The sequence below is a fragment of the Schistocerca nitens genome, chromosome 5, assembly GCF_023898315.1.
Source record: "Schistocerca nitens isolate TAMUIC-IGC-003100 chromosome 5, iqSchNite1.1, whole genome shotgun sequence".
Taxonomy (NCBI): Eukaryota; Metazoa; Arthropoda; class Insecta; order Orthoptera; family Acrididae; genus Schistocerca; species Schistocerca nitens.
Window position 1 is genome coordinate 41,081,946 of NC_064618.1, and position 18,544 is coordinate 41,100,489.

Below are 18,544 nucleotides of genomic sequence, written 5' to 3' on the forward strand. Positions count from 1 at the left end.
TTATTGTTGGCGACACCCGAAACAGATCTTCCCGACCAATGTTTGGTTTTTACTGCAGAGCTGTATGCTGATCTCCAGGCTGTCCAATACATCTGTCGCCATAAGCGGACACAGTATATTATATTCTCAGATTCGCTCAGCTCAGACTCCAATCTCTTTATCCTGTCCACGCTCTGGTCCACCAGATTCAGGACTACCTCCACTTGTGGGGGGGGGGGGGGGGGGCGGCATCTCTGTGGCATTCCTCTGGATCCCAGGACATGTTGATAATAGGGGGACAAGGTATGTTCCGCCCCAAATAGCACTGTTGCCAAATTTATTCTAGATGGTGGTGATTACGTCATTCAAGATGGCGGGCTGTAGACTTGGCAACAACGCATGACGTCATCCAAGATGGCTGGTTTTGGTGTGAAGATAGGGCAATTGGACTACCTCCGCTAACCTCTCTCCAGAAAAAGATTGGTGGGAAATTCAAATTTCAGCAGGATAATACGGCACACTACGAAAATGGCGGGAAAATAGACCAATTGGGCTATGTCCTCTAACCTAACCCCCAACTCCCTAGAAAATGGCGGCAAGTTCAAATTCAAGCAAGATAATGGCGGGAAAACCGGACTTGCCTTTGTTATTATTATTGTTGTTATTATTTGAACGATATCATGCAGGAGTGGTCGTCATGAGGTCCAGACTCAAACTGGCTTAGTTCATATTCTCGTCAGCAGAGGGTGTCACCCTTATGTCAGATCATCACACAACTACCATTATTCAAGATGGCTACACCCAGTCTGTGTTCTCCACTGGGTCTGGACTCCAACTGACTTAGTTCCTATCACTGCCACCAGAGTGCACCACTGTGACCTCAGACCATGACGCAAGTACAGTTATTCAAAATTGCTGCACCCAGTGTATCCACCACCATGAGGTTGAGTCTACCTCATATCGTCGGCACCAGAGGACGCCACCGTGACATCGGGTGATGACGCAAGATCATCTGCTTTCTCTCGCACCGCCTCAACTGCCAAACCATCCGACCGCTCACGTTACAGCCTTAGGTCGGTTGGCGCCAAAGTTGTTTGTTGGACAGTGGAATCCGCTCTGACGTCACACCACTGCCAGTCCACTATATGGCTTGCTCGACAAAGAACCTTCTCGCTAAGTTAACTGATCATGCAAGTCCCATTATTCAACCCACATGGCCCGATTACCTAATCCAAGATCGTTGCAAAAACACACGCACATATTAGTGAGACATCACTCTCAACAAGCTACTTACCTCCGCAAGTCAATCTGACATAAAGTTGGCAACTCAAATCGCTATCTAGAAAAAAAGAAAACCTCACTAAATATCACGTGGACATGCGTGAGCCATCGCGCACGCCCAGCTACGTAGCCCCACAACTGAATCCAGCAAAGTTCGCAACTCACATCCCTATCTACAAAAGATAACTCACTCAAATTCTATATTGTCCACAAATAGTCAACCTTCTCTTTATTCGTACAAAAATTAGCTCCCTACCATAAACTCTTTACCAAGAAAAATAGCTCACAATATTCATCTCCAGACTTGCTAAAAATCATTTCCGTCCGCGCTTACTAACACTATTATTAATACCATCAACCTCTAATTGCATGTACGAGGTGTGTTTTTCAAGTAAGCACCGTTTTGAAATTTAAAAAAAGCAGAGCTAAGATATCTCAATTTTATTTTGACATGTAAGCCTGTACCTTAATCTACTTTTCTACATAATTTCCGTCAATATTGAGGCACTTGTCATAACGTTGTACCAGTTTTTGAATACCCTTCTCATAAAAGTCTGCCACCTGACTTGTTAACCACTGCACACCACTGTTTTGACTACGTCATCGTCTTGAAGATGCTGACCGCCAAGGTGATTCTTAAAGTGCAGGAACTGATGGTAGTCACTAGGCGCAAGATCGGGGCTGTACGGAGGATGATTTAGAGTTTCCCATCTAAAAGCTGTGATGAGATCTTCGGTATGATTCGCCACATGCGGACAGGCATTGTCTTGCAGCAAAACGATGCCCTTGCTCAACTTCCATGGACTGTTGCTTTGATCCTGGTGTGACGTAGGCCACCCGTGTTTCATCGTCTGTAACAATTTGGTTTTAGAAATCATCACCGTCGTTGTGGCACCGCTCAAGGAAAGAGAATGCACTGTCTAAACGTTTGGTTTTCTGCACACCCGTCAACAGTTTTGGTACCCAACGTGCGCACAATTTTCGGTAATTCAAGTGCTCAGTCACAATGCCATACAAAACACTGCGAGAAACATTAGGAAAGTCAACCCACAAGGAGGAAATCGTAAAGCATCTGTTTTCTCTAACCTTATGGTCCACTTTTTGCAACAAACTTTCATTAACGACCGAAGGACGCCCACTCCATTGTTCATCATGCACATTTGTGCGGCCATCTTTAAATGCTCTCATCCACTTTCTAACCATTCCACCACTCATAACGTTTTCTCCGTAAACTGCACAGATCTCACGATGAATATCGATCGCTTTTAGGCCTTTAGCACAAACTAAATCTTACAACAGCCCGTACTTCACAGTTGGCGGGAGTCATAATTATCGGAGGCATCTTAAACACTCAGTACACAACGCAAACAAGGAAGAATCAGACTGTAATGGCGTCAGTGCGTAGATTAAGGTCCAGGCTTTCATGTAAAAACAAAATTATTGAGGTATCTTAGCACGTCTTTTTTTTAATATCAAAATGATACTTACTTAAAAAACATGCCTCGTATTTATAACATTTCCCACACATACTTTTAGTGAATCCCTCATCAAGAATATATCTAAATAATTCATCCTAACACGATAGCTCCTAATATACATACATAATGATCTCAAATCCTGAATTCAATATCAGCCAGTGTCTATTCTAAATAGCATCTTCACTCCTAGTATGTGTAATTTGTCTATAATTTTATAAATTCTAAAACGCTAAGCTCTCCACCATGTCCTGGAAGCTTTTGACTAGTTCAGCTTTCAGCCACTACAGTTGCTAGTGAACTCAACCACCACCCCCACAAAATTCTCAACACAAATTGGTTCATCCTAAGATCACCTCACAATACATCATCACACTTATATAACGAGTCACCCCCGGTCATCTTTCACACTTGTCTGTTGTCTGCCGCATCATTCATTTATTTGTGATTATTCCTCCATTCACAACGAATATGAAGTGTGTTAACTCCGACACCACCACCACCACCACCACCACCACCACCACCTCAGAGTCCAGTGGGAAGAGACCTAGTGTCCAGGATACGCCATTACCGAGTAAGTAAATAATTTCTATTTTTCATTATAAATTTTCCTCTATATCTTGTATATTCTCCTTATAAATTATACATCTCGTTATTGTGGACCTCTTCCACTTTATCCTTGAGACTGAGGAAAGGACTGGTGCTCAAGGGGCTCCCCAGCCCCAACCCCTCTGTACTCCACGGACAGCCGGAATTGCCTTGTGAGTATAATTTTAATTCTAATCTGTTCGTCATTTTATATTAGCTGTTTAAATTTTTTTCTTATTTCATACTTCTTATTTTTTTCTTTGTTTCTACCTCACTTAACGGAAATCCAGCTTCAGTTGGAAGCGGAGCTGGGAGGTATCCCACGTAGCGCCCTGCATAATTGTGTTCAGCCCCAGCTCCAAATAGCCCAGACCACCACCACCACTCACATAAGTACAAAGAAAAATAAATCAATCTCAATCGTCTTTCACTCTAGCTAAACTTTCAAAATAACAAAAACTACAACTCATTCTATTACAGGAAACGCTATTGATGACCTACTTTCAATAGACAGGCGGGTGGAGGCCATTCAACAGCAGATGCATCAACAGCCTTCTTGTAAATTACAGAGAAATACCTATCTCTAATAATATTAATATTATTTCTTTTTTCTCTAACAATTCCATTTATATATATCTAGTTTGTTTCAGATAAGTCCTTTTAGACCAGTACATCAGGTCGGTGACGCCACACCGCAGTTGCAGTACTCTGTAATTGCCGGCGCATATGAGGAGTGAATCTCGTTCACTAGGATCGAAAACCCGGCAGGGGGGGGGGGGAGATTTCTAAATGCGTGCCTTCCCGTCGTGGAAACAGAGCTCCTAAAGGTAGTCAATGATCCGCAGTATCCCGCCATTAAATGCAGCGCAGTGCTATGCATGGAATTATTGCAACCCCCCTTCAACTTGAGTCTGGTGATGAAACGCAGAGCACATCAATCGCAGGGTGATTTCGTAAATCCACATTGAGTGCTATATTGGGTCATTTTTCAGAGATGGAAGTCAATGGCTCAGCGAAAGCACTCAGCAGAATTTTACACCTGGACATCCATATACATGTCTACAATCCGGTAAATGGAGGGTGTAACTATATCAAACTCCCTAAAGATATAGCTAATATGCATGCATGCATTAATGTCGAAAACAGAAAAGATCAAGCTTGTTTTGCATGGTCAATCCTGGCTTGCGAAAGAAAAGTTGATCGAAGGGATCATCCTGAGTGTCCCAGTACATACCATTCAGGTGATAATATTCATTCGTGTTACAACATTGATGGTATAGAGTTCCCCGTCAAGATCCAGGACATACCTCAGTTTGAGGCGCAGTTTCCAGCATATCAGTTCACGTTTATGGCCTGGAGAAGAAGAAAAGCAAGTTAGATGAGCAAGACAAGCATATTATCGTCGGGCCCCTCCATTTCTCAAAATTTGCAGGTGAGCAAGAGTTGCATGTAAACATGCTGCTCTTATCTGAAGGTGATAATTATCATTATATTTGGATCAAAGACATGTCCTGACTCCTTTGCTCCCAACTATCAACTAATGGTGGTTTAAAACATTTTAGTTTAAGGTGCCTCAATTATTTCTCCTCTGAAGAGTTATTAGCTACGCATCTAAGACTGTACTTCCAGGGACCCGATACGTGTTATGCCCACCGAGGAAAACAAATTCATAAAGTTTAAGAATGCTCACCACCAGGAGCGATGTCCATTTGTAGTGTACGCCGACTTTGAATGCCTTCTTGATCCTGTGACCTGCTGTGAAGGCGACCCTACAACCGTGCACACAACCTTTACAGAGAAACATTTACCATATGAGGCAGTGTACCAAATTGTATGGTCATATGACTCCAACCTTAACCGATACAAATCTTACCTCGGGAATAATACTTCAGATTGGTTGCTCTCTGAGAGCTAGAAAACTTTTCAAAAGAAGTAGATACGCTGTACATAGGCAATGTTTCTACGACCAAATCAGATGAGAATGAAGATTTGTATAATAACGCCACTGATTGTCATATTTGTGGGCTGCTGTTACAAAAGCAGAACTCCTCGTAGGGACCACTGTCATCTGATGGGGAAATTCTGAGGCGCAGCTCACAACGCATGCAATTTGAAGTACCAGTTACCTAGACACATACCTGTTTTCTTCCACAATTCAAGTGGATATGACGCTCACTTTCTAGTTGAGCACTTGGCCGATTTAGGTTTGGTGAAAGATCAGGTGAGTGTCCTAACTGCGAGCATCGAGAAGTATATTTCATTCTCCAAACGAATGACGCCAAGAATTATGCTCCGCTTCCTTGACACGCTACGTTTTAAGCAGGCACCACTACAGAAACTTGAGACTCTACCTCCAGGGGATATGCATATCACTCGAACTGCATTTCTGGATGAGGAAAAGTTTCAACTTGCGACTAGGAAGAGGGTTTTCCCATATGAGTATGTGGATAGTATGGCGAAACTCAACGAAACCAGGCTACGCAACATAACTGTATTCTCCAGCAACCTCACAGGCGACGCCATAGCGAATGCAGAGTACGAGCGTGCTGTGAATGTCTGGCGGGAATTCAATATTTCGAATTTAGGAGAGTAAGCACGGCTTTACATGGACACAGACATGGGCTTGCTTTCGGACATTTTCGAAAATTTCCGGAGTCTATTAATGACCACATTTTGTCTCGACCCCACCTTTTATTACACGCACCTGCGTTATCTTTGGACGCAATGCTCAAGAAAACGAAGTGCAGCACCGAATTGTTGACTCATTCCGACATGCTCCTTTCCTTTGAGCCGAGGGATCCGTGGGGGTTTTGCCAATGTGTCCATAGACACGCAAAAGCAAATAACCCACGGATGGGTGACAGGTTCAACACACACCTTGATTCAAGTTATATAATTTATCTCGATGTCAATACCTTATACGGGCACGCCATGCAGAAATCACTGCCGATTTCTGAGTTTCGGTGGCTGTCCGAAGATGAATGCAAGGGATTAGATGGAAAAATCATGAGGTGTAGCAGCTGATTCTGATGTAGGATATGTTGTGGAGGCAGAACTCACATACCCTATTAGTCTGCATGATGCGCATACCGATTTTCCACTGTGTCCAGAGCAACTAGTTCCACGAGGAGGCTAGACACCGAAACTGATGACAACGCTGGCGGATAAGCAGAGGTACATCATTCACTATCTTAACCTCCAGAAATGCCTCAGCTTGGGTATGGAGCTGGTTAAAATCACCCGGGCCATTTCCTTCAAGCAGCCCCCCTGCGGGTCCGGGGTAAGAATAGGCCCGAGGTATTCCTGCCTGTCGTAAGAGGCGACTAAAAGGAGTTTCAACCGTTTCGGCCTTTCATGTGATGGTCCCCCTTGGGGTTTGACCTACATTTTTCAAAATTCTTCTGAAGTACGAGCCTTTTGGGGAACGACACCTTACGTGGTGTACCATTGGTCCTAAGTGCTCTAAGACCTTGGCACTCAGTATTGCACCGGCGTTGTAACCATACCCACTATTCCTCCAATTGGGCCTAAACGCCTGATGGGTTGTCCACGTTACGCCCATAATGCATGTCCATCTGCACCAGCGATCACGATGGACTTTCCATGGCACCAGAAATCCAGCACGGTAGCCAGCCCGTTGTGGTGGGGTCGTCATGTACCCTCTAGGTTGTAGCCCCCTGACAACACAGGGATCGTACTGCCGATACCTGAGCTGCACCCTCCCCACTTCGGCCAAGGAGTAGATGCCCGTCTCCTTGGGGCATCAGGACTCCCGGCAATGGTCATCCTGCCAGGTGGCCCTTGCTGCGGCTGGGTGGCGCCCGTGGGGAAAACCCCTGGTCGGAGTGGGTGGTATCGGGGCGGACGTTTCGCAGATGAAACGTCAACACGTATCAGGTCGCTCTGCGGCCGAGACTTTCAAAAGAAAAGGTACCGTTTCAAGTCCTGGTTCTCCTGCCCTTTCCCCCTTGGCCACTCCATGGGAGGAGGGACAGGCCCGTCGGCTTGGGGCGAAGTACTTCCCCCGCTATTTGGTCTGTTATCGAACCGATGGGGGGACATTAGCCACCTCCAAGCCGATGTTCTTTGTTCAGCACATTGAGGACGTCTTTGGGGAAATCGAGGCTCTCAGCAAGATGCGTTCAGGGTCCGTTCTTATCAAGACCACCTCCGCCACACAGTCGGCGGCGCTCCAGGCGTGCGACCGCCTAGGGGACGTCCCAGTATCCATTGTCCCACATCTGGCACTAAATAGGATGCAGGGGGTTATTTTTCATCGTGACCTCCTGCTACAATCTGATGAGGAGCTCAGGGCCAACCTGGAGCGCCGAGGCGTGCATTTCGTCCGGCGAGTCCAGCGCGGCCCCAAAGACTGTCGCATCGACACTGGGGCCTTTATCCTCGCCTTCGAGGGGGACGTTCTCCCGGAGAATGTAAAGGTGATGTGCTACCGGTGTGACGTGCGACCCTACGTCCCGCCTCCTATGCGATGTTTTAGGTGTTTGCGTTTTGGGCACATGTCGTCACGGTGAGAGGCTGAGCCCCTTTGTGGCGATTGTGGACGTCCTCTTCGTGAGGAACATACATGCACCCCCCCACCTCGGTGCATTAATTGTCCTGGCGTCCACTCGCCTAGATCCTCCGACTGCCCCGCATATCAGAAGGAGAAGAAGATACAAGAAATCAAAACTTTGGATCGGCTCTCCTATACTGAGGCCAAGAAGTAGTATGACCGCCTCCATCCCGTGCCATTGACTACTTCGTTTGCCTCAGTTGTGTCCACTCCTTCCGCGGTATCCTCACCCCTATCGTGTCCCCCCTACGCCTCCTCCGCCCATCAGGGGGCTCCGCCTCCGCCTCCCAAATCCCTCCCTTCCAAATCCTCCTCCCCCGTGGCCCCCACCCCCTCTGCCCCAGGGGCCACCGTTCCTCCTCCTCCTCCCCCTCCCCCCACGCCACCTGAGAAGCGTTCCTCTTCTCAGGCATCCATCGGGGAAACGTCCCAGACCCCAGCATCCGAGGTCCGGCGTTCCAAAACGGACCCCGCGCGTGAGGACCTTATTCGGGTCCAGCCCACCATCCCTGTGCCTCCTCGGCCTTCCAAGAAGGCCTCCAAGAAGAAATCTCTATCCCCCTCTCCACCCCGGCGCGTTTCGTCTGACGCTCCATCCGTGAGTCGCTGCTCCCGGCCGTCCTCAGTTTCGCCGGGACGCTCTGCTGCCAGACGCTCCGCCGGCCTTTCGTCGGCAAATGATGCGGCCCCTCCTACACAACCAGGGACAGCGGCCGCAGCTGGCGACGAGTCGATGGAACCGGATCCGCCTCTCGTCGGTTGTAGCGTTGTTCGCTCGCAACCTGGCCCTCCGCGGCCGTCGAGGTGACAAGCTCTTCCCCCGTCTCTTTCCCCCAACATTTTGACTAGCGATGGCGTTGTTTCATTGGAACATAAGAGGTATTCGATCTAATCGGGAGGAATTACAACTGCTCCTCCGCCTGCACTGTCCGCTCGTCCTTGGTCTCCAGGAAACCAAGTTGCGCCCGACTGACCGTATTGCCTTTACCCACTATACCTCGGAGCGGTATGACCTCACCCCTGTGGACGGTATCCCAGCTCATGGTGGGGTCATGTTGCTCGTTCGGGACGATGTCTATTACCAGCCTATCCCATTGACCACCCCACTCCAAGCAATAGCTGTCCGCATTACTCTTTCTGCTTTTACTTTTTCAGTTTGTACCATCTACACTCCACCGTCATCTGTTGTTAGTCGGGCCGACATGATGCACCTGATCGTTCAGCTCCCTCCGCCGTTCTTATTGTTTGGCGACTTCAATGCCCATCATCCCATTTGGGGCTCTCCTGCATCCTGTCAAAGAGGCTCATTCTTGGCGGATGTCTTCAACCATCTCAATCTTGTCTGCCTCAATACTGGCGCCCCGACTTTCCTCTCGGACTCTACTCATACCTACTCCCACTTGGACCTCTCGATCTGTTCTACCACTCTTGCCCGTCGGTTCGAGTGGTATGTACTTTGACACCTATTCGAGCAACCACTTCCCCTGTGTCGTTCGTCTCCTGCACCACACCCCATCCCCACGTCCTTCGAGCTGGAACATACTGAAAGCTGACTGGGGACTTTACTCCTCCCTGGCGACCTTTCCGGACCACGATTTTCCTAGTTGTGACAGTCAGGTCGAATACCTCACGGCTGTTATCATCAATGCTGCCGAACGTTCCATTCCTCGTACAACTTCTTCACGTCGCGTTTCCGTCCCCAGGTGGAACGAGGCTTGTAGGGACGCTATCCGTGCTCGGCGACGTGCTTTACGCACCTTTCGCCGCCATCCTACGTTGGCGAATTGTATTGACTACAAACGACTCCGAGCGCAATACCGTCGAGTCATTAAAGACAGCAAAAAGCTTGTTGGGCCTCTTTCACCAGCTCCTTTAACAGTTTTACTCCGTCGTTTGGGGTAGCCTGCGCCGGCTGTCGGGCATTAAGGCCCACTCCTCGGTACCTGGCCTGACCTCAGGTAATGAGGTCCTTGTTGATCCTGTGGCTGTCTCCAACGCCTTTGGCCGCTTTTTCGCGGAGGTTTCAAGCTCCGCCCATTACCATCCTGCCTTCCTTCCCAGGAAAGAGGCAGAAGAGGCTCGGCGACCTTCCTTCCACTCGCTGAATCTGGAAACTTATAATGCCCCCTTTACTATGCGGGAACTCGAACGTGCGCTTGCACTGTCCCGGTCCTCTGCTCCGGGGCCAGATGCCATTCACGTTCAGATGCTGGCACACCTTTCTCCGGCGGGCAAAAGCTTCCTTCTTCGTACCTACAATCGCGTCTGGACCGAAGGTAAAGTCCCCATCCGTTGGCGTGACGCCGTTGTTGTTCCTATACCCAAACCTGGGAAGGATAGACACCTTCCTTCTAGTTACCGCCCCATTTCTCTTACAAGCTGTGTCTGTAAGGTGATGGAGCGCATGGTTAATGCTCGGTTAGTCTGGATTCTTGAATCTCGACGACTACTTACTAATGTCCAATGCGGCTTTCGTCGCCGCCGCTCCGCTGTTGACCACCTTGTGACCTTGTCGACATTCATCATGAACAACTTTTTGCGAAGGCGCCAAACGGTAGCCGTGTTCTTCGACTTGGAAAAGGCTTATGATACCTGTTGGAGGGGAGGTATCCTCCGCACTATGCACAGGTGGGGCCTACGCGGTCGCCTGCCCCTTTTTATTGATTCCTTTTTAACGGATCGAACGTTTAGGGTACGTGTGGGTTCCGTATTGTCCGACGTCTTCCTCCAGGAGAACGGAGTGCCTCAGGGCTCCGTCTTGAGCGTAGCCCTTTTTGCCATCGCGATCAATCCAATTATGGATTGCATTCCACCTAATGTCTCAGGCTCTCTCTTTGTCGATGACTTCGCGATCTACTGCAGTGCCCAGAGAACATGCCTCCTGGAGCGCTGCCTTCAGCGTTGTCTCGACAGCCTCTACTCATGGAGCGTGGCAAATGGCTTCCGGTTCTCTGAAGAGAAGACGGTCTGTATCAACTTTTGGCGATATAAAGCGTTCCTTCCGCCATCCTTACATCTCGGTCCCGTTGTTCTCCCATTCGTGGACACAACTAAGTTTCTAGGGCTCACGTTGGACAGGAAACTGTGTTGGTCTCCACATGTCACTTATTTGGCGGCCCGTTGTACACGTTCCCTTAATGTCCTCAGAGTTCTTAGTGGTTCATCTTGGGGAGCGGATCGCACTGTCCTGCTTCGCTTGTATCGGTCCATAGTCCGATCGAAGCTGGATTATGGGAGCTTCGTCTACTCGTCCGCTCGGCCATCCCTCTTACGCCGGCTCAACTCCATCCACCATGGGGGGATATGTCTTGCGACCGGAGAGTTCTACACTAGTCCTGTCCAGAGTCTTTATGCTGAAGCTGCCGAGTTACCATTGACCTACCGGCGTGACATACTGCTGTGTCGGTATGCCTGCCGGCTGTTGTCTATGCCCGACCACCCCTCTTACAAGTCCTTCTTCGCCGATTCTCTCGATCGTCAGTACGGGTTGTATGTGTCTGCCCTGCTGCCCCCCCGAGTCCGCTTCCGTCGCTTGCTTCGACAATTGGATTTTGCCCTCCCTACCACCTTCAGAGAGGGTGAGAGCCCGACACCACCTTGGCTCCAGGCTCCGGTTCATATTTATCTCGAGCTCAGCTCACTCCCGAAGGAGGGTACTCCGGCTGCAGTGTATTGCTCACGGTTTGTCGAACTTCGTGCTCGACTTGGCGGACACACCTTTATTTACACCGATGGCTCCAAAACTGACGATGGTGTCGGCTGTACCTTTGTTGTCGGGGCCGCCACCTTTAAATACCGGCTCCTCGACCAATGTTCCAGCTTTACGGTCGAGCTTTTTGCTCTCCATCAGGCCGTTCAGTATGCCCGCCGCCACCGCCATTCATCGTATGTCCTCTGCTCTGACTCACTCAGTGCTCTTCAGAGCCTTGGAGCTCCCTATCCGGTCCATCCCTTGATTCAACGGATACAGCAGTCCCTCCATTCTTTCGCTGATAATGGTGGTTCTGTCAGCTTTCTGTGGGTTCCCGGACATGTAGGAGTGCCTGGGAATGAGGCTGCGGATGCTGCAGCCAAGGCTGCAGTCCTCCTGCCTCGGCCAGCCTCCCATTGTGTCCCGTCATCTGACGTTCGTGGGGATGTATGTAAGAGGCTTGTGTCGTTGTGGTGGGATGCTTGGTCATCCCTCCAAGGAAACAAGCTCCGGGCAGTAAAACCGGTCCCAACTGCTTGGACAACATCCTCCCGACCATCTCGGCGCGAGGAGGTCCTTCTGACCAGGTTGCGGATTGGGCATTGCCGGTTTAGCCACCGCTACCTGCTCTCCGGTGACCCAGCCCCGCAGTGCCCTTGTGGACAGGCATTAACAGTGCGCCATGTTTTATTGTCGTGTCCCCGTTTTAGTCAATTTCGTGTTGTCCTGTCCCTGCCATCTACTTTACCGGATATTTTAGCTGATGACGCTCGAGCAGCTGCTCGTGTTCTGCGTTTTATCACTTTAACTGGCTTGTCCAAAGACATCTAACCTTTTTACTTATTTTATCTGCATCTTTGTTAGGTCTTTCTGGTGTCCCCCTCTCCCCTTGAGTTTTACTAGATTTCATGTGCTCTAACAACAGTGACTGGGCGCTAATGACCTCAGTAGTTGAGCGCCCTTAAACCCAATTTAAAAAAAAGAAAAACTCCTTCAAGCAGTCCCCCTGGTTGAAGGAGTACATTGATTTGAATAAGAGACAGAGCTTCCGTGGCGTGTGACCTTGAGAAAGATTTTCATAAATTAATAATTCAATTTTCGGTAATACTATCGAGAATTTGATGGGGCGACGTGAAATTTTTATTAGAAATTTTGGGATGGGCGTTATGGGGTAAGAATATGCATTGCCAGACCAAATTTTAAACGGGTCACTACATTCAATAAGAACTTTGTTGCTGTGGAGATGGCGAGAGATGCAGTAGAGTTTACTAAACCTAGACCTAGACCTGTCCAAACCAACATGTACCGCTTTCATTATTATTTCACGAAAATTCATTTCAAAGATCCTAAATTACTTTATATGGTTACAGATAGCTTCATCTGTTGGATAAAGAACTGCAATCCATATGAAGCAATTAGGTGCCACGGTAATCAATTCGACAAGTGTTCTTATGCAGCCGATAATCCTTACGGTATTGTTTGACAGAACAAGTTTATCAGTCTCACGAAGGACGAGTCGAATGGATTGCCGATTGTGGAGTTTGTAGGTCTTCAGTCTACAATGTATGCATATCGCACATTGGAAGGTGCAACCCAGAGACGGGCTAAGGGAGTGCGATGCATGGCATCGAGAGCTCTATCTATTGAAGACTATATGCAATGCCTACGTGGAGGTGTTCACGGTGCTGTACCGCAGCCACCGCGTATGGTAAGACAAACAAGTATTCATTGATAACGCACGAAGTTTATACTGTGCTACAGTTTAAAATCGGTCTGTCGCCTCATGACAATAAAACATTCATCTGTGATGATGGGATTGAAACTCGCCGGTACTCACACTACTCACTTGTAGTGAGAGAAGGGGTGAGAGAGAGGGAGAGGGAGAGGGAGAGGGAGAGGGAGAGGGAGCGTCGGCAGAGTAGTAGTATGACACTTTTATCATAGTGTAAATATTGGATGAGAGTGGTTTGTAGTGTGTATCAGTTTGTATGCTTCCGTGTATGCCTGAGTGTGCGAGCCTGTGTTAAGTATTGTTGTGTGTAAAAATATGTTAATTATTCTTTTTAATTTTTTGGGGTTTATTTTATGATTTTCTTTCGAAGAATTATATATATATATATATATATATATATATATATATATATATATATATATATATATTTGCCAGTACACTTATACCTATTATAATGAAGAAGGAAAAAAATAAAATTTTTCGCAGTTAACATCTGCTTCAATGTGAGTTCTTATAGAGATTAGATTTTATTTTGTCACACGCCACTAGCGATATTATTTACCTTGTACGATTGTATAATTAGCTTGTAGTACCTCTGCTTTACTTGTAAAATTAACTAATATATATATAATCTCAGCACAATGCTTATATTCATAAATAACATAAAACATGAAACTTGCTGGCAGATTAAAACTGTGTGCGCCGACCGAGACTCGAACTCGGGACCTTTGCCTTTCGCGGGCAAGTGCTCTACCATCTGAGCTACCGAAGCACGACTCACGCCCGGCCCTCACAGCTTTACTTCTGACAGTATCTCGTCTCCTACCTTCCAAACTTTAGTCTCCGCAATATCCTTTCTTTCAGGAATGCTAGTTCTGCAAGGTTCGCAGGAGAGCTTCTGTAAAGTTTGGAAGGTAGGAGACGAGATACTGGCAGAAGTTAAGCTGTGAGGGCCGGGCGTGAGTCGTGCTTCGGTAGCTCAGTTGGTAGAGCACTTGCCCGCGAAAGGCAAAGGTCCCGAGTTCAAGTCTCGGTCGGCGCACACAGTTTTAATCTGCCAGCAAGTTTCATATCAGCGCACACTCCGCTGCAGAGTGAAAATCTCATTCTGGAAACATAAAACATGTCTGCAAAGAGCAGAGCTTTCATATTTTACGTGAAAAGAAATAATATATCTGTAAACTCATAATGTGAAAAACTGAATCATTTTACTGTAAAGTTATATTTCACAAACACTGTTAAAAAAATTCTGAATTGAATAATAAATTCACTTATTTTATTGTAAAAATGTTGGAAGTTATTATTTCACCCTCAATCATGATCATTCTTTTTTATTAAAAAATCATAAATTTATTTTTGTATACGAAACATGATACAGGCACATGGCATTGCAGAGACCTATGAGGTTTTACTGCTTTAAAGAGACAAATGAATTTTGAATGACACATGCTGGACTTAGTCCGCCAATCGTAAACACGCAACGTGCCTCAGTACTTTCTTTCAGCCCCTGGCGCCGGCAGCCGCGTGTCTGTCATCTGATGTATTGCCACGCAGGTGAGGTGAAAGATGGTCTGTTATTGACTCAAGTAACGTAACTCAGCATGTCAAGGCTGTGGTATGCGCCTCAGACGGTTCCAGTAGGATTCGCTTCATATAAAATATCCACCAATAAACTTACATTCTACAGACAATGGATGTCACAGAAAGAAAGGAAAAGAACAAATTTTTATAAATGATTATTTATTTCTAATCCAAGTTAAACGTAATTTTACATTCTCATATTTTTTCGTGAATGTTCTTCAGTCAGTGGATAGATGGACATCCGTACAATTACAGGTCTTGAATAGAAACGAATTTAAATATTCGACGCAGCCAGGTAATCTTCGCATCACCTTTGATGTAGATGATTGTCTCCTTGTGATCAAAGGCTCTGAGCACTTGCACCAAATCTTTATAAGAGATGCCATGATAGAAGTGTGTTAACCACATTGCAATTCTAAATGTTTTAATGCACTTCTTTGAATGGTTTCGGTGATGCAACTCTTGGTGCAACTCTTGATGCAAATGTTCCTATTATTCCATCACTTTGTGTGAATGCTATTAGTGCACAGTCTTTAATTATGAATAGTCTTGCTTTGATCGTAGTAAAATCCTTGAATGTCAGCTACGATCCTCACACCTTGGAGTAACATTGTGATCTGTCTTAGAGCTAGCAGAGCACCTATTAATTTACACAACTCGTTGCACTACACCAGTGAGCGGGCAGTAGTAAACAACACGATCATGCAGAACTAGAGCATATGCTGCAGTGTGATCTGGGAAGTTTGTTGAAAATTCAAATTCAATCCGTACATCTACAGGCCCTGTTTTAATTATCTCATTCTATTTTGAACAGTCAATCACGATTATTGGTGCTAGCTTCTTGAATCTCTGTGAACTCAGTAGGCATCCTTCATTTTCAACACCTTCGTAGTAAAATGTTCGGAATGTTGCATAAATGTCAAATGTCAGACTGTATACATTGCTGTCCCACTGTAGATGTAGATTCTCGTATGGGTAGTATTCGGAATTCAGGTAGACTCTGGAGTTCGTTAAATTCCAGTGGTCAAATTCAGTTGAGTCCTTTGATATATTCCCACGCCTTTGAGTTTGAAATGCGATTATGATGAATCGAGGTGCTTCCAACTGCACTGATGTTTAAATAGCCCAAGTATGTGTCGATGCTGTAGGTAGGACTGGGTATTCAAAAAGCTCCCATGATCAGAAGGTTAGTGGTAGATGGGTGCCGCCATTCAGAACTTTTAAGAGCTTCAAGAATTGCTCGTCAGCAACAGTGATGAGACGCATTTTCCATACTATACTATTAATCTTGATTTGAACATTCTCTGCAGCTGTTTGAATGAAGGAATTTGCATCACTTGCACTCCACACCAAAATAAGCTCCTGTTTAGCATTCATAATAATTCACTGCATGTCCTCAAAATAACACATAAGCATTTCTAGTGACGCACACACGCTAAATCGGCTGTATCCCCCCCCCCCTCCCCTCACCATCTGGCGCATCTATGAAACATCACACATTTTCCAAGCTGTTTGAATCAGAGCCTGAGGTGGAAACGTACGTCTTAAGGGTTGACGTTATCCCGCCATTGCGTGTGCGATCTATTTTGATAACGTTAAGTTCATAACGTATCTCTTGAAACAGGAATGCTAGAGCATTTCGCATGAGCTTCGATAGCATTACCACAGTGTCATCAGCACAAGATACACGAAGCTCTTGCAACGCAATGTTACAGCGTCCTGATGCTGGATAACAATCCTAATTTCATCATTTTTGTTAAATGTGAGTTACGTTGAGCGACATCATTTTGTGGTTTGAAACCTGCTGAAATAAGGAATTCGTAATTAAGGCTTGTTATCACCTTGTGCTTCCGCAGTACACTGACGGGTTGTGAGCTCGATGTGCTAGCTCACATCTCGCCTTGGATGCAAGCGTACAATGTTCTCTTCTCCTCGAAAGTTAACAAGCTGACTATTCTGGTCAACAATACGCAGCTCTAAGTAAACGAATGTCTGAACTGTCACTGGGATATATATAGCGTTTGTGGGTGCTTGAACTATTTTATACCCAGTACCGACTGTAGGGAAGAATCCCGTAAATTGAGTGAATCAACTTGTAATTTTTCCTCCTATCTACGTGATTATGTAGCTCTCAATTCGTTCGAGCAGTCAGTCATTCACAATATGAAACAGTCATAGCTCAGTCACTCAATGATTCAGAAATTTTACTTGTTAGAATGAAATCAGGCGATGATTTTTCTTCTCTGCAGGCTCGTGCTTTGCGGCAGTCTGCTAATTTGTACAAATAAAATGCCTCGTAATTTTGGGAGCGTTGTATAATCAGACGGGAAACCTCAGATCAAGCGGATATTTGGCTTTTATGAAGTTCAACCTTCCGAAGAAGTAATGGAGCTCTTGGATTATTAAATGCAGGTTCGTATCTAGTCATTCGGAAGTTCCCTTCTGATTAACAACTACGCAATATATCGATGAATGTCATTAATTCTCAAATGTCAAATACACACCTTTTGTATGAAGGAGCAAATATATATATATATATATATATATATATATATATATATATATATATATATATATATATAATTTCCCTTTTAATCGTACAGTTCGTATCTGTTATCTTGTCATAAATCTCAATATTAAGATTACAATTCTTCAAACCAAGCTCAGGCTAATTGGCACGAAGACAATCTCGGAAGCTTTTTTTTTTTTTTTTTTTCCCTAACAGCCACCAGAGAGAGTACTACAAAGAATAATTATGCGCTCATGGCATAGCTATTGCATGAAACTACTTTGCGCATGGATTCTGCGAGTATGAAGATAGAAAATTAGTAAACGTCATTCAAGGGTAGAATTGTATCAGAATAATTCATCGAATATAGAGATATTACAAACTTATCGTGGCGTTATGAGTTTGTGGCAATATTGCACTCAACGTGGATTTTGTTGAGTGGTAGTATACCTACAGCTTGATCCGATGCGTAAAATTTATTGGAATCCCTCACCAAAACACTATCCTTTGCAAAACCTAGCAGTGCACCTATTGAGTCTGTCTAAAGTCGATCGTTGCACTCTGTCCGTATTTCAGATTTAAGTGTATTAGTGTTTGTCTGTAGTTCAATACCTTTTCCTGACTGTTTTAAGACCTTGTTTAAATCATCAATATCGTAGGTTCCAGGTTGTACACTCCTGAAAATTGAAATAAGAACACCGTGAATTCATTGTCCCAGGAAAGGGAAACTTTATTGACACATTCCTGGGGTCAGATACATCACATGATCACACTGACAGAACCACAGGCACATAGACACAGGCAACAGAGCATGCACAATGTCGGCACTAGTACAGTGTATATCCACCTTTCGCAGCAATGCAGGCTGCTATTCTCCCATGGAGACGATCGTAGAGATGCTGGATGTAGTCCTGTGGAACGGCTTGCCATGCCATTTCCACCTGGCGCCTCAGTTGGACCAGCGTTCGTGCTGGACGTGCAGACCGCGTGAGACGACGCTTCATCCAGTCCCAAACATGCTCAATGGGGGACAGATCCGGAGATATTGCTGGCCAGGGTAGTTGACTTACACCTTCTAGAGCACGTTGGGTGGCACGGGATACATGCGGACGTGCATTGTCCTGTTGGAACAGCA

At 46.0% G+C, this 18,544-nt stretch overlaps 1 non-coding gene across 1 annotated transcript; it reads left to right on the forward strand.

The window, feature by feature from the left end:
- The first annotated feature begins 14,287 nt into the window (after positions 1–14,287).
- Positions 14,288–14,361, forward strand: Trnas-cga (transfer RNA serine (anticodon CGA)). The gene has a single exon. It is a non-coding gene; the product is annotated as a tRNA-Ser (tRNA).
- The last annotated feature ends 4,183 nt before the right edge of the window (positions 14,362–18,544 follow it).